This window comes from Lissotriton vulgaris, chromosome 1_2 (assembly GCF_964263255.1).
Source record: "Lissotriton vulgaris chromosome 1_2, aLisVul1.2, whole genome shotgun sequence".
In the NCBI taxonomy this organism is placed as follows: Eukaryota; Metazoa; Chordata; class Amphibia; order Caudata; family Salamandridae; genus Lissotriton; species Lissotriton vulgaris.
The window spans coordinates 256143617-256158063 of NC_141686.1; positions in this window are offsets into that span (position 1 = coordinate 256143617).

Consider the following 14447-nt stretch of genomic DNA (forward strand, 5'->3'; position numbering starts at 1 on the left):
TTAAAGTTTATATTAGGGACATAGCAATATCCAAACACTCAGGAGTGCTTGAATCCATTAGGCAGAGACTGACTGACCTTGAACGGTGGTTAGCAGCCCTAGAGGATAGACAGAACAAACAGACGGACAGTACGGTAGAAGCAGAGATCCAGACTCTCCTTGCGGACTATCATGAGGAAGCAGACAGAGAAGTGATGCACATGGGGAAGTATTCAACTGCGAGAACGTATGGGGAAGGGGAGAGACCCGGCTCAGTCCTAGCCAGAGTTATTAGCGGGAAACGGCAACACCAACAAATCACTGAGATAAAATCGGAGAGTGGGGAGGTGCTCACGGAGGAAACAGACATCGCACGAGTCTTTAAGGCATTTTACGCTGAACTGTACAGGTCTAAAAGCGGAGACCTTGAGGAAGATATCACAGACTACCTCGACCACATTGATATACCTACTTTGACTAACACACACAGGGAATTCCTGATGCACCCGATAGAGAAGGATAAAATCGTAGAAGCACTGACAGGTATGAGATCTGGTAGTGCCCCGGGGGGGATTGCCTCACGGTCGGGTTTTATAAGGCCTTTCGGGACAAGCTACTCCCTCACCTCTCTACACTCTTCGACGATGTCTGCGTGGAGGGCAGTATGCCGCAATCCATGAGAGAGGCGATATTGGTCGCAATACCAAAACCAGGCTAGCCACGGGACGAGTGCAGCTCGTACAGGCCTCTCTCCCTACTGAATGTAGATACTAAACTGTTTGCTAAAGTACTAGCTAACCGACTGGTGCTTCTGGCGCCAAAGCTGGTGGCCCCTGAGCAGGCCGGTTTCATCCCCAGCAGGAACCTGATATACAACATCGGCACGGTCTTGGGCACGATGCAGCATATAAGGCAGGACGGAAAGCACTAGCTGTTTTCCTAGACATGGAAAAAGCTTTCGACTCAGTGGAATGGCCATTTAAGGGCTTGGCGTTGCAGCGGATGGGCTTGGGGCTACCGTTCTTCTAGATGATAGGGGCACTGTACATTTGTGCGCGTGTTAGGCTCCGACTAGGTCACTTGGTGACTGAGGATTTCCCCATCAGTAGCGGCACCAGGCAGGGGTGCCCGCTTTTGCCTCTACTATACGCCTTGGTTGCAGAACCATTAGCTTGCGCACTCCGAGAGTACCATAGTAACGAGGGCATAGGCTTCCCTACATACAAGATAGTGGTGTCCATGTATGCTGACAACACCTTACTGTACGTTCGAGACCCCGAAAGCAATTTACCTTTCGTGCTGAGAGAGGTGGTTCGCTTTGGTGCCTTATCGGGCCTAAAAGTAAACTAGTCGAAGTCGCTAGCATTCCCCTTAACCCCTATTACACAGAACATTGAGATGGAATACCCGCTGCAATGGACCACCGATACGGTCAGGTATTTCGGAATACAACGACATACTGACGCCGAGCTATTGTTTAGAGCAAACTATGGCACGGCCTTAAGTAGGTTAGAAGACGACGTAGAAACTTGGAGTAGACTCCCACTCTCCCTACTGGGACGAATATCAATAATGAAGATGGAAGTGCTGCCCAGATTCCTATTCCTATTTATGTCACTCCCGATAGTGCTCCCCAAATCCTTCTTCAAGCTATTAACCCAACTTATGATCAAACTGGCATGGGCAGGGAAGCAACCAGAGGACCAGGGTCAGCGGACTGATAATTCTCGCCTCGGTGCCCACTTTGGGCAGTGAACACACTCGGTAACTCTGGGCATTAAGCTTGCCTCATCTCTACAACGGCCCCCCACAGACGCCGGGGATGCCTGGCTTCACCTTGGAGATACCCAGCATGGGACCATCTCACAGGGAAAGCCAGGACGGGTTCCCCAGCGGTCATTCGCGCCAGGATACTCCGGTAGTAATTGAGCGCGCTACAAAACACCTTACATTTACATTTACATTTACTGCCTTACAGCATGGGGGGGGGCTCAGCGCCCCAGACTTAAAACTTTATTTTAGAGTAGCGCAGGCGGCGCAACTGCACACCTGGCTCCACGGGGATATCGGTGCCCCACACGTCCGAATGGAAACGCTCTTTGCGAGGCCTCTTTCACTCCCGTCCACAATCTTCCAGCCAGTAGATCGTAGAACCTGAATAATGGACTCAATTGCTGCGACCGACCATGCATGGCACAATCTTTTGCAACGGCAGGGAGGTGCCCTGATATACACCCTAATAATGCCGATAGACTGGGTCAGATGGCTGCCGCCGATCAAGGAGAGGGGAGCTGTCCTTGCACTACACAATATGGACATTAAAGTGGCAGTTGACCTGTTCCAGGATGGGAGGGCCAAAACCTGGGACCAGGTGGCAACTAATGGGGCAGATGTGACACTGCAGGCCCCCGCTTCGAATTTCACAGGGTGCAACACGCTCTTACAGATTTGTTAGGTGAAGACATGGCAGAGCCACCGGAGGTGCCGGAGCTCACGTATGTCATCAAGACTTCGACTCTGCGGAAACTGATGACCAACCTATATAAGATTGCACAGGCGCACAGGGAACACACGTATACAAAGGCACGTTTGGCATGGTAAACTGATCTACAGATGGATATCGGTGACGATACTGTTGCACTAACACTAGGAAGCTATCTCAAAATGGCAGACACCGACTAGTTCACTTCAAGTTCCTCAATAGGGTATATTACACACCGGCGCGACTGCGTCGATACGGCTTGCGTGACACTGCTGACTGCAAATGATGCAATGCACCGGACGTAGATTTCTGCACCTGGCATGGCAATGCCCGGACGTATGGAAATTCTGGGACAAGGTCTTCACAGAGATTAGCAGAATAATAGAACTAGAACTTATGCCTGACCCCGCGCTGGCACTCCTGGGATACACCAGGAAGCTTCCCAGAGCCAAAAGAAGATGAGTAGACATGGGACTGCTCATAGCAAGAAGGGTGGTGGCCTGCTGTTGGATGATGGGTCCGGCGCCTACACCCAAGCGCTGGGCACAGGATATGCTGTACTACTGCACACAATCTGAGAACTACAATGAACTGCTGCCTCCTACTAGTCGTCCGAAAAACTTCTGGGGGCTGTACAAAACATACCTCATTAGTAAGGAAGATGCCCCTTCCACAGGGGACGATCAGGGGCCCTAGATCACGACTGTATGAAGCAGCCTGATGCACTAGCGCGCGGAGCGGAGACGGCGTTGGCGACGCTCTGAGGGGGCTCCCTCAAGGGAAGAAGGGCTACGATGACCATTGGCGTGCATGCTTGCAGATACGGTATAATCGCCGCCTGCCCATCTAAGGATTGTTGGCTAAATGGCTGTGTTCACTTGACAGGAGATTGTCGCACTGTTGCTCTTACAGTATTTGTACTCTTGGTCAGATCAGGGGGTGGGGGGGGGTGTTGATTTGTACTTGTCTTAACCACTGCAAAAACAATAAACACTTAAAAAAAAAATAGAGGCATTGTCCTGTGCCACCTGCTAGTTTTCCTGTACTCTCCCCACCCACCTCACCACCCAACAATGAAATCACCCAGCCCCCGACTCACTCACAAGCACACATATCAGTCACCTAGCACACAGCACTCCACCCCATCATGCATATTCCTCACCACCCCCTCTCCCCCCAAACGTGCAACTGAAATCTGTGACCTGCTTCACGACCACTCACCAGACCTGCTCTTCCTCATGGAAACCTGCATACCCCAGACATTGCTTTGACTATTCCCCCTGGTTACAGAAATGCCAGACAGGAGAGACGACACATGCCCAGAGGCAAATTGCTAACATCTTCAATGATTCCATCCTTTGGACCACCACCTCAGATGCGACCTCTGGCAGCATGTAACACCTGACCTCCAAACTCCACATCACAGCCAACTGAGCGACACCCTCATCTGCTCTCCACCAGAACAATGCACCAACTTTGCCAGCACAAAAGCAGACTTCATCGCACCCTTCATCCTAAGTTTATTGGGTACTCTCATCAAACAGGAGTCTGCAATGCATCAATGCTTTGAAACCATGGCAACAAGGTGAACAACTTTAAAACCTTACCTCCCAGGAGCTAAGAAACCCCATCTGCTTTCCAAGTTACCATGGTTGTCCAAGGATGTTTTCTTGTAGATTAACTAGTGCCCTCCTCAGTTGCAAAACATACAGCCATTAGTCATTGTAAAACGTCTCTGGCAAACAAATCTCTGAAGAAGGCTGGAAGCACTGTCCTCCTCTCACACATTGTTAGACGGGGACCTGGAGGGTCGGCCGAGGACAAGGGGAGAGGCCTCCGGGGAGAGCCGTCTCCAGCGATCGTACAGACAAGTAACTTCCCCCCCACAGATGGACACCACACAAGGACAAGGTTAACGCTTTTTATATGCAGTTCTTGAAGTAAGGTAATACGGTACAGTGAGATCAGGATACGAGGATCCTCTCAATTCTAGTCTCTGGAAGGGAAAGGGGGTAGCGGGACAGTCTTGTTACCAATCTGGTATTTGAGATGGAATGATGGGTAGCTCACAATCCTCGAGCTCGGCGTTCTGGAAGGTCGGGCCGCGGCAGCGCCAGCAGGTCCCGAGGAGGTCGTAGGTAGCAACGGGCCGCGGCAGCGCCAGCAGGTCCCGACGAAGATGGTGGTTGCAAGGGGCCGCGGCAGCGCCAGCAGGTCCCAACGAGGATGAAGGTTGCAGAAAGCCGCGGCAGCGCCAGCAGGCAGGACGATGGTTCACAAGGCAGGGCTGTCCGTCAAGGATGAGTTCTTCACGGTGTCTCTCGACTCCAGGATACAACTGCCTTCCTGCTCTGGAGCTGCCTTAGTTATAGGTCTGGCGCCCTTTGATGTCCGGACCCTCGCACTTGGAGGTCGGGAGGTCCGGGATGAGGGAGTCCAGACACCCAGCAGGGGGGTGGAGCCAGCGCCCTGAGAGGCTGGGGGCGATCGGCACCTGGCGGGGGAGAGCCATCGGCACTCCTCTCTCCCATTGACCTGCCAAGTGGTCCGTTCACCCCCTGAGTGGATGGTGGTGCCGGGATGTCGGGGCCTGGCCAGGCCCAGGGTTGGGGTCGAGCTGAGGCCACGCGGCCTCGTGGTGCAGTGTCCAAGATGGCGGCTGGGCCCGGGCAAAGGTGCTGACGGTGGCCCGGGCCAGTGTTACAGAGATGTCCGGGAGCAGGCGTCCCGTAGGGGACGGGTTGCGGGTTGCTTCTGTGGGTCGTTAGGGTTGTTCTTCGGGTAGCACCTGGAGAGCCGGTGTCCGGGCTCTGCCATGCGGGGAGGGAGGGAGCCCTTCCTGGGGCCTGTCCAACATGCGTCCCCCCAGCTGAAGGCGGGGAGAGTCACCCATCCTCTTGGGGACTCTCCTCGTCGAGGCGGAAGAAGCGTGACAGGCCATCAGCGTTGGCGTGGTCCTGGCCAGGGCAATGCTCCACAGTGAAGTCCATCCCCTGCAGGGAGATGGACCATCGCAACAGTTTGGGATTCTCCCCCCGCATCTGCATCAACCATTGCAGGGGGCGATGATCTGTTTGTACCCGAAAGTGGGTACCGAAGATGTAGGGCCGGAGTTTCTTGAGGGCCCACACTACTGCAAAGGCCTCCCGCTCAATGGTACTCCAGCGCTGTTCTCGGGCCAGCAGGCGTCGGCTGATGAAGGCCACTGGTTGGTCGACTCCCTCGGGGTTTAGTTGGGAGAGGACGGCCCCAATGCCATGGTCTGAGGCATCAGTCTGGACGATGAACTCACAGCTGTAGTCGGGGGCTTGGAGCACAGGGGCGGTGCACATGGCGGCCTTCAGCTTCTCGAAGGCTGCTTGACAGTCTGGGGTCCAGTTGACTGTTTTTGGGTGCTTCTTGGATGTGAGTTCCGTGAGGGGCGTGTGTACAAAAACTTCCTAGGCAATCTAAGTGACAGACCAACACACATTAATAATTAACAAAAAAACAATGACATTTAAAAGACGACTCCTGCCTTCCCTTTTAAAATGTGTCCAAAGGACTTGTCTCGCAGAGCGCAAAATCAGTGAACTGACCTTTGGAGTACTTGTCCTGTACTGAATTGTTACGCCACTGGTTTTTAGAGTTTTAGGCTACATTTTCATATATTGACTTTTTTTATTTCTTGTACTAAAATTCTTTTAATTGTTCATCTAAATGACAAAAAATGTACATGACAATGTCACTAAGGATAATTGGAGGCAAGAGGCGGTCCTGACAGGACCTTTGGAGTACTTGCCCTGTACTGAATTGTTACACCACTAGTTTTTAGAGTTTTAGGGTACATTTTGATATATAGTCTTTTTTCTTTTTTTTACTAACATTATTTTTATTGTTCATCTAAATAAACGTACATGACAATGTCAGCCAAGACAATTGGAGACAAGAGGTAGTCCTGACAGGACATCAGAGCGGCGATGTAAGCATCCACAATCAGAGTTATACAATAACATAGCTATGGTTGATACATATGAATCTTATTGACCGACGACCTCTCATGGTGTGGGACTCAGATTCAAAGAAAAACAGCTGTACTGAAACGTACGGAATGAAAATGAACATAACAAGTACAGGTGTTAATCTGTCGAAGGGCGGGTCTGAGTAGGGGTGGTAACATCTCTTAGCAGGAAAGAGTGTAGGGGTCCCGTTGACCTAACAGGTTTCCCTACATTAAGGGAGAGCATTGAAGGCAGCTTCATTCAAAGTACTGAAGTGTCTGGAGTTTCGTGGGGCTAAAACAGGTGAACTCTACATGCATAAGGCAGTGGATCGGGGCTTTCACAGATGCTGGAATTTGGTCTCTGTGCTGGATTATGGGATATCCGTTCCATTTCCAGAAGATGCCACACGCGGGTGAACCATTGGGTGATGGAGGGTGGCCCTACTTGTTTTCACATGATTGTTATGAGCTATCACGCTGCTAAAAGTCAGTAGCTGATGAGTGTCCAGTCCGCATGGGTCATTGTGGCCAGAGTGGGGGGGGGGGGGGTTGAATGTCTAGAACAATCGTAGGATAGGAGAAGGGAGGCGGATAACCTACGATGTCTTTAATATGGTCCAGCATCTCCTTCCAGTAACTGGTAATCACTCTACAGGACCACAAGATATGGCAAACGCCCCCCTCCACCTCCCCACAATGCCAGCAAAGAAGGGAAACATCGAAATAAATAGTGGAAAGATGGGCCAGTGTAAAGTACCATTGGAACATCAATCTATATGCAGTCTCTCGAAGGGAGAGACTGTGGTAGGTTATGGGTATATCCCGCCATAGTGTCTCCCATTGTTTAGGTGTTATTTCTTGCTGGGTGGTGTTATGCCATGTGGAGTGATATGTATAAGTGCACGCTGGTATATAGGGTTGCAGCACATATGTGTTAGATAATAATCCTTGTGAATTGTCATAGGCCCGCACTAGCTTTTCAAATAGGGTATGGGGACGGATAATCGCCGGATACAACGAGGGATGCAGTGCCCAATGTCATAGTTGATAGTTTTGGAGTCGTGTGTTGTCTGGGAGTTGGAATTCCACTCTACATTCATCAAAAGTCTTCATGGCAGCCCCTGTAAAGAGATCTTGAGGCAAAGTCTCCCTTGCGCCAACAGCGGAAGGCAATGGACGCAAGCCCCGGGAGAAAGTCCAGGTTGCGATACATGTGTGGGGAGAAGGGAAAGTAGTTAGTCCTCTCTTAATGGCCACCTTGTCTGAGATCTCTAACACCGTCCTGGTACAGGTGGAAAAATATGCACTACGCGATCAAGCATGCTTGGGCAGCCAGGCAAGGTCCCACAGGGGCCTACACACCACAGCACAATCCATATAGAACCAGTGCTTCTCGCTTTCCCGAACCACCCACTCAGAAACATACTGCAGATGAGCCACCCAGTAGTACTCCAAGAGATTAGACATGCTAAGCCGCCCCTATCTTGCAGCAACCTCAGCAAGGAATGGGCTACTTGGGGTTGTCACCCATTCCATATAGAGGTTCCAATGTCACGTTGCAGAGGAAGAACATCCTCTTGCAGGATCAACGCAGGCAGCATCTGAAACAGCTAGAGGACCCTCAGGAGTACAATGAGTTTTATTTATTTATATTTTAAAAATTTTTTAAAAACCTTTATTGTGCACGAAATAAAGAACAAATACGGGCCCACAACCATCCGGCCGGCCACGAACTCTCATATAGCACTAGTGCATGCAATACGGTGACATAGTGATACAGCAGCACATCGGTTATTAAGCAGAAATCAGACTGGAGGACGCCGCAAGACCATGACACAGGAGTAATTAAGGTTAAGTTTTTTAAGTTTTTTGTGCAACTATTGAGTCCAGGTCGTGTTGTTCCGTACTCATAAAATAATAAAATAAGAGCAAGGACCATGCAGGTGGGACATGACATTAGCTACAGTTTCCGGTCAATCCACATCTCGACAAGCAAGTCCCGACCAAGCAGGATGGCCACACAATATCCACGCTACAGGGTAGCAATCTCAACATCCCATTCGTATCTCCGCCGCCACCCCTCACCCAGTATGCCTGAACACGGGCCAAGTGAAAGGAAAAATTATAAAAGAAGCAAAAATAGGTCCCATAGAAACTAACAAAAATGAAATATTTCCCCCCACCCTACACACATGCAGAGGCTATGGCCTACCCCCCCCCCCTAGCAGAGTGTCTGTCGCCCCATAAACCCGAAATACAGCAAGAGAAGAGAAGAAGAAGGAAAAAGGCGAGAGAAAGCAAGAAAATGTAGAAAGAAGGAAAAAGAAGATGATAATAAACGAAGAATTTCAACACTTGAATATAGGGAGGAAGAAAAGACAAGCTGATCTACCACTCCCAAAAAGAAGGAGGCGGGGAGGAGCCCTCACAATAACAGATCTCCCGGACTCCCAGCCATCTGCAACCCCTACGCCGTTTAGTGTTCCGGTCCGGATCCCCCCCGGCTAATCAAATACCAGGTCCGCAGCCATCAACCACAACATCTGCCCCTGAACCACCAGCCCGCAAAAAACAGTCGCCCCATAAAGAAGAAACGAAAATGATAAAACACAATAATTGCGGCTTGAAATGGAGAAGAGGCCAGCGCTCAGAACAGGGAGTACAACCTGAAATGGGTGATAGTCGCACATAATACGTAATCAATGCATCAACAAGTGTTTCAGTCCGGGGTCACAACCAGGCAGACAGTCAGTGCCAGCGAGGGAAGAATCATCAGCCCTGTCCCGAACGTCAGAATCCCACTAGGCATAGCCACAGCAGCATGCACACTTTAGACCGGACAAAGGAGCAAGATGGCCGCTCTCGAAGAAGCAGGGGAAGAAAGGGGTAGTGTCCCCAGGCACCCACCAGTTCAGCGTCCAAGATAACGGACTCTCCTTTTGTACCAGGATGGCATGCATTCCAATAGTGTAGAGGAGACGATGTCAGCAGTTGTAAAGGCAAAGTCTCAGTTGTCGGAGTGGAGGGAGACCCTGTTACTGTAGCATCGTCTAATGTTAAACACTCAACACTGTAGCCAGGGAACGGGCAGCCCTCCGGATCCTCACGTTGCAACACTGTATCCACCCCGAGAGCAGTGGGGGGCAGCAGGGAATCAGCCAGCCGTAGCTGCTCCATGCCAGAAGTAGCTTTGTCGATCGTCCACTCCAGTTCTTGGGCATTCCTGAACCATGCCGCCCTAAGATCCGCGAGGGCCATCAGGATGTCGCCAGTAGTCAGGTCCCTTCGCAGTGCTGGCCGATCAGCATTGCTCAGTGGTGCCCCCAGAACAGCCTCGAGCTCTAGGACAGGCAGGGCGGCAGATGTCGAAGACAGGGGAGCCACAACGTTTCCAATACGATTTGTAGGCGCCATTGCCACCCGTCCAGACCACCCGCAATGAAGTGAGGGGGGGGAGGGCGACCACAGCACCAAATAGAGCAGCAGACTGGGCCACCAAAGGTAGCGCGGCGCACAGATCAGGGGCCGCGCGGAGCGAGAGCCTCCTCGCTCGCTGTGGGTGCAGGCGCTTACGGCGGTGAAGACGGCCAAAGATGGAGTCCGCCCAGGCTGCCCGTCCCTGAACAAAGGAAAGCGCCGTCTGCACAGTCCCAGTCCCTTCAAATAAACGCTCTGCTGTTAACCGGAATCGCGTCAAATAATTAAGAACATTCAGCTCAGTCTTGTGATGGATTACGCTCCCAAGGAGATCGGCTCTGCCACATACTGTCCCAGCGACTATGTCCAGCGGCGACCGGCGGCGCTCATCGGGACAGATTCCAGGGGCCGCGCCGGAGGTCGGCGAACGCCGTGAGTTCACGAAGAATCCAGCCGGGAGAGACCTCAGGAGAAAGCCAGTGGGTCCGGCGCGTCCATGGCTTCGGTGAAGGACGGTACAGTCCAGGATTATAGTTTGAAAGCAGATGGGCTGCGGAGCCGGGAGCTCACACGTCCGTTCCGTCCGCCATCTTGGCTCCTCCCCCTACAATGAGTTTTATGATGTTTACAAGCCCCAACCAGGAGATATGGAGGGGCTTCCACCTCAGAAAATCAGCCGAGATGAAGCGACGGAGAGGAGGCCAGTTGGCCTGAGACCAGGAAGTAAGCGTGTGGGTGATATTGAAACCCAAGTATGTGATGGCATCCGGGGACCATTAAAAAGGAAGTAGGCGCTGCAAGGGAGGTATGTCATGGGCAGGGCTGCTTAGATTAAGCACGGTTGATTTAGCCATTTTGACCTTAGAGCCAGAGACAGCCTCGTAGGCCTGCAAACATACAACGACGCTTGGTAGAGACGCCTCAGGTTGAGAGAGTGTGAGGAGGATATCATCCTCTAACAGGCTTATCTTGGGTGTCTGCCTTTCACCATATCTGTACGCCAGATTGTGATAGCGAGGGGTTCAACTGCCAGGACAAAAGGTAATGGTGATAGCGGGCACCCCTGTTGTGTGCCCAACGGATAGATACAGGCCTCGTGCTTTGTCCATTAACACTGACATTAGCCACGGGTGCCACATACAATGCTACAATTTTAGAGATTAAACCCGGCCCCAGCCCTATTTTAATCAGCACTGCTTGGAGGTAAGACCAATGCACCCTATCAAAGGCCTTCTTCGCATCGAGAGAGCGGAAGCATGCCGGAATGTCAAAACTATGTGACTCTTCCACAAAGTGTGCTATGCTGCAGACAATGTCTGCACCGTGCCTATGGTGGATGAAGCCCACCTGATCCGGCCTGATGAGGCCCGGGTGGTATGGTTCCACTCAAGTGGCTGGTATTTTGGTGAAAAATTTAGCATTCGTATTGAGTAGGGCTATACGGCAATTGAAGGAGCACAAGGCTCGGTCTTTACCCGCTTTGAGTATGAGAGATATCTCGGCAGCCGCCATCATGGGCGTAAGGCCCGTTTCCTGCGTGAAGGAATTAGAAAGTCACAATAAGTGGTCCTGACAGTGGGGAAAAAAGAGCCGATAGAAGAGAACCAGGAGTCCATCTGGCCCGGGAACCTAGACCAGAGAAAGGGCCGTGACTATGGTACGCAGTTCTTCAGCGATGATCGGCTCATCCAGAAGAGCAGCATGGCGCGGATGCAATTGTTCCCATTCACAATCAGCTAAGTAGGAGTGAAGCAGCACGGAGGGTGGATCATCTCGGGAATAGAACATTTGGTAGTAAGCATGAAAAGCCTCAAGTTTGTCCCTTTCCGCTGTCACCCATCCTGCGTAGCCCATCTGTATCTTAACAATGTGTGTCTTGGCACGTGCATGACACAACCTGCGAACCAGGAGCCTGTCCACCTTGTCTACCCCCTTGTTGTATCGCTGTTGAGGAGCCAGGAGCCCTAGTTCCGTCTTACCCGTCTGGTGGGTTTGCAGTTGGCAATGTAGCATGCCCAGCTGCCGCTTCGTTGGGAGAGAGGAGGCGGTTTTTACCAAGTTCTTTAACTGCTTAATTTCCGCCGACAAGTTGGATTCCACTAGTCTCGCCTCCCGACTCGCGCAATGGCTCTGGATGTAATTGTGCTCCTAATGGTGGTCTTAAACCCATCCAAGAGTGTGTAGGGGGGGGGGGGGGTTCAGAGAGTGCGTTGAATGTAAAATAGTCGGTAATTCCTCTATGTATTTCAGCTACATCCACTGGGTCGCGAAGGAAGTGTGGGGGCAGGCCAGTCACCCATGACAGCTCCAGATGTGAGTGGTCTGAAATAAAATTGTCAGAAAGCTCCACTGTGTTTAAGTGACAGAGGAGGGAAGGGGTGATGAAAGCTTAGTATGCGGGAGTAGGAGGTATGTACGTGTGAGTAAAAAAATTGTCCAGTGTTTCCAGATGTTTATAGCGGCAAACGATATTGAGGCCTCGGTCCTCTATATCCTGCTTTAAACGTGAGGACATGGCCCCGTATTCTAGGAAGTAGCCCCGCTTCCGTCTAGAGTGGGGGCCATACAGATTAAAATCCCTGCACAGTATAATGTCGCAGTCTACCCCCTCTAATTGTTCCCGCAGGATACATCTAATGTAAACGTCTTCTGAAGTGTTCCGAGCATAGAGGTTGAGTGTTGTGAGTTTATGCTGCCCCCGAAGTTTAACACCAGAAACTGACCCTCTTTGTTTTGGTCCTCACTAGTAACTGATGTGCAGAAACTCACCTTGCAAAGGATACCCACCCCAAGCGTTTTGAGATTTGTGTATGCAAAGTGATGCCAAGAGTATTTCAGATGTGCCATATGGTGGCGACCAGTCCCCATCAGGTGGGTCTCCTGTAGCAGGATGAGATCTGGGTCGTGTTGTATTACATAACTCCACATTTACGTTTGTTTGGGGAGTTCAGACCCAGCACATTCAGAAATATCAACTTAAATTCTCCCAGAATACATATGGGGCCAGGGAGTGTGCGTAAAGTGTCCTAAAGATGAGGAGGCAGAGTTACATGGGGTGCATTGCGCAAACTAGGGAGGGATTCATCTCCACCCAGACTCTCCCCCAAGGAGGAGACGATAGGAGAAAGCTAGTGACCCCCTTAGGCTGATGGTCCACTAGGGGCACTGTGAAGGGAATGGCTATCAGGCAGACACCAGCACCACACCGGCCACCCCTAGAACCAGGGACAGCAGACGTAACAACCATCCAACCCGCTGTCAAAAGGAATGCGACCTGTAAGAGAAAACATGTCATAACAAATGGTAATAACAGATCCAACAGTGACTTAATCATCTTGCAAAGGTTGGCACCAAAATGCTCCAAACCTGCTAGAGGAGTCATCCTCCAGAAGAGAGAATATACAGGGGGCGGCATCAGATGAGGCAACAAGGCATAGACGTTCAGGTTACAGTGGGGCCTTCCTAGAGGCCCAGCACCACTGGTAGTAGGAAGAGTAAAGGACCAAGCAAAGTCAACTTACACATGCTGGTGCAGGATAGTGTAGGGCGACACCTGAGCTCAAAGGGAGCCTGTGGTCGAGTGAGCAGGGGAGACACCCCAGCTAATGCTGCAGAGATGACGGATAATATCCCGTTTAGCCTCACAGAGGTCCATTTGTGCTTGATCTCCCTCCCAGGGGAATCCCAGGTTGGGGAGACATCATCCTTCTGAGAGTCATCAGTGAGTCCCAGCAAATTCTTTGCCTCCGTTAGGGATCTTAGTGAGCGCAGTTAACCTTCACATTAAAACAAAAGGGCAAAGGGGTGGCCCCATTGATCAGGGATCTCCTGGGCACGTAGCTTGCCAGTGACAGGCGTGAAATCACACCACTTTCTCAAGGTAATGGGGGAGAGATCCTGGTAAAGTTGTACAAAATATCCTCGAAACGTGAGTTCAGTTTTTTCTCTAGATGCTCGTAATATTGCTTTTTTCTCTGTGAAGAATGGTCAGGATACCAGGTACTACATCTGTGTGTCCATTGGCAGCGGTCACCTATTGGGAACTATCAAGAGCAGGAGGAGAAGCGTCATCGCCCCCACGGATCGCCTGCAGAAGTTCTGCTGTGAAGCCCATAATACCACAGCCCTTCACACCACTAGGCACCCACCAGATGCGGATGTTGCTGCAGCTTCTATTTTCTAAATCTTACTGCTTGGTTTATAGGTCGATATTCTGCTCCTCCAGGGTTGTTACTTGCTGCCACAGCATCTACTGATCCTCAGATCTAGCTCAAGCTCACCCACTCGCTCACCAATTTCAGAGGAATCTATGATGAAATTCCGCAGCCTTTTTCACCGCAGAGAATCACAACGCGGTCGTTACAACAACGGCGTTGTGATTCCGCATACCATTACTCCACAAGTCGGAACAACGAGCTGCGGAGTGAGGGCACTGGATGTTGGAATAGTATAATTTACTATTCCAACTCCAATCTGTGCGGAAACTAGGGAAGGTGTTGGATTTTAAAAACCAAAACTTCCCCCAACCCCCTCCGCAAGTTTTTGTTCCAACTTGCGGAGTAATGGTATGCGGAATCACAACGCGGT